The following is a 3,166-nucleotide window of genomic DNA, read 5'->3' on the forward strand; positions in this document are numbered from 1 at the left end:
TGCAAACACCATCTCTGGGCTCGGCGTTGGCCATGATAAAGTTTCTTATTTGGAAACCAGGCCAGATCTGGTCCATATTCTGTGGCCAAGCGTAATTGTGGAGACGGTGGGGCGGATCCTGTAGCCACGCGATGATTGATAGAGACCCGCCAGCAACTGATCATAGTAATTGTTGACGTGGGATCGACCAATCACAGTCATAGTTCACGCTGCAACAGCCTATCAGAGTAAATGTGTACATTACTTCAGCCAATCGCAAGGAAGATTACTTCTAGGGAGCCAATCAGAAAATGGCTTGGTATGTGCTTGATCTCATATGCAGTCGAGATGATCATGCCGCATTGGATCTTCAACATGTTACTTCAATTATATCCATGTGTAGTCATATATGTATTAACATCTTTTGACCTGCTTTATTCAGGACCTGTATTGTTCTCGACCTGTAGTATATGTGACCTGTATTGCCCATAACCTTTTGTATAATATGGTCTTCTCCTTGCGTAACCTCTCATGCATTCAGCCTTGTTCATTGCATGTATGATCTGTTGTGCTTGCATCATTTTATGTTCATGACTTATTGTATCCACAACCTATCATGTCCACAACCAATCATGTCCACAACCTATTATGTTCACAACCTATTGTGTCCACCACTTATTGTGTCCACCACTTATTGTGTCCACCACTTATTGTGTCCACCACTTATTGTGTCCACCACTTATTGTAACGAATACCTATTTTGTCCACAGTCTCCTGCGCCCACGGAGAATCTTTTGTATCTTAAAACCTGTTCTATTCAAGACTACTTATGTCCAAGACTTGTACACGTAATCTGATGTGTCCAGAACTTGTTGTGACCAAAAGTTAAACCAAAACTTACTATACCCACGACTTCTCTCTCTCTCTCTCTCTCTCTCTCTCTCTCTCTCTCTCTCTCTCTCTCTCTCTCTCTCTCTCTCTCTCTCTCTCTCTCTCTCTCTCTCTCTCTCTCTCTCTCTCTCTCTCTCTCTTGATATACAAACAAGCTCGTCCATAACAGACCCCCCACTGACAATGCCACCACATTCGGCCTTAGACAACCCCCCCCCCCCCCAAACCATATCGTTGGAAATATCTCTCATTCCCCTGAGAATAAGAATTCACAACACGTTATTTGAAGGTCCCACACCTGGCGTCAAGGTCCTACACTTGGCTTCAGCATCTCCACAACTTCCTCCACTTCATCCACCAGTCTGAACCAAGCTTCATCCATGAACCTTCAACTTGCCCAGAGTGCTCTGAAATCTAAATCAATCTTACCCTCTCGTCTGCAAAGCTTCCATATCCACAACTACATCACCCAACACCACCTCATCATTCCTCAGTCGTCCTGTTGTAGGTCTCATAATAAACACGTATCTCATTGCAAGTTGCCTCAGATTACCAACACGTTACGTCCTACACTAAGAGTCTCCAACCCCACCAGCCTTCACACCCATGTTCCACCCATAATCCGAACACACTCCAGCAAATCTCCAAATCCCTTTTTCCACTCTTCACCCACGCAGCCAAAAGGACAAGAGTAGAATTCCCGACCCCGCCTCTCGCCGTGTAAAGGTGCGTGTTTGTGTGTCTGTGGGTATTTTTCAATATGGGTTTGTTCTTATTGCTTTTTCTTTGTTTGGATTGTGTTTCAACATCTGTGTCTCTCATATATATATATATATATATATATATATATATATATATATATATATATATATATATATATATATATATATATATATATATATATATATATATATATATATATATATATATATATATATATATATATATATATATATATATATATATATATATATATATATATATATATATATATATATATATATATATATATATATATATATATATATATATATATATATATATGCTTTTGTATGCGCATGTGTTAGTCTTGTGTTTATCCTTGCTTTGCTCTCTCTCTCTCTCTCTCTCTCTCTCTCTCTCTCTCTCTCTCTCTCTCAGTGTGTGCTAAGCCCCGGCTCTGTCTCAGACAAGTGTCGTCGTGGGTGCTTGTAGGGTGAAGTATTCAGGTACGTGCTCTCTCGATATTCTTATTTTCCTTTTCCTCTGAGGGGCCTCTATTCTCGTCCACATGAATTCATGAAGCGTCTTAAGGAAAAGGTATGTATGATCTCACCTTCAGAAATGTACTTCGTGGAGAACACGTCGCATGTGTAACAAAGTCTGCGTTCATTCGCTCATTTTTCATAGTCACTCAGCTTCTGACGACCTAAAACCAAGAAGGTATTTTGTGGTGGCAGTAAGAAAAAAAAAAAAGGCAAACCAAATCCCAGTAAATGCAATAATTGTCTATTTTGTTTTTTAGTTTAGTGAGGAAGAACCTTGTTGATATTGTTCTGATGTATGAAGAACTATTTCTAAAAAAAATAATGTCAACGGGTGTAGGTGAAATCTTGTTGAATAGCATGTCGAAATGTCTGCATTATACCATAAAGGACAGAAGGCGCCTAATATTCAATTGGTGGTTTCTTATTCTTTTTCTTAGAGGAAAGTCAAGGCTTTTTTATTTCTTATAAATATTCTACAAAGTATAAAGCTTTCTCCTTCGTCAGCAACCTTAATGACAAAGTTGTCACTCAAACCTTACAGGCAAACACCCAAGTCGTTTCCCTATCTTCCTTAAATGTGAGGAGAACTCTAAGACCCCAGACATCAGTGCTGACCTTGAGGGTTTGCCATTCACATGTTAAAAGAGAGAAAGAAAAAATGCGATACTGATGAAGGCCTCGACCTTGTGACTCGTATGGTCAGGCGGGTGAGGTGGACGAGGCCATCCAAGCAGTGGCAGGGACTGGGGACCTTGTGAGTGTTCGCCATTAACCAGCGGGAGGTCACTGTGACTCCCGATAAACTACGGGTGAGGAGTTACTACGTGGCTCGTAAAAAAACATAAAAAAGTTATCTTCCTTCTCCTCCTTCTTGTGGATAGAGTCTCGGGCAGGAAAAACTCGCCCGGCGACGTATCACAAACAGGGACCTTTTGTCTCCGTATGTTTAAGATCTGACAAATTGTATGTGGTATAATTCTGGTTTTGCCCATACGTTTTTGTTTGATGCATTTCGTATAGGATGTTTCTCGTTGTGAATTATATATCTG

Source organism: Panulirus ornatus, chromosome 24, assembly GCF_036320965.1.
Source record: "Panulirus ornatus isolate Po-2019 chromosome 24, ASM3632096v1, whole genome shotgun sequence".
Lineage (NCBI taxonomy): Eukaryota > Metazoa > Arthropoda > Malacostraca > Decapoda > Palinuridae > Panulirus > Panulirus ornatus.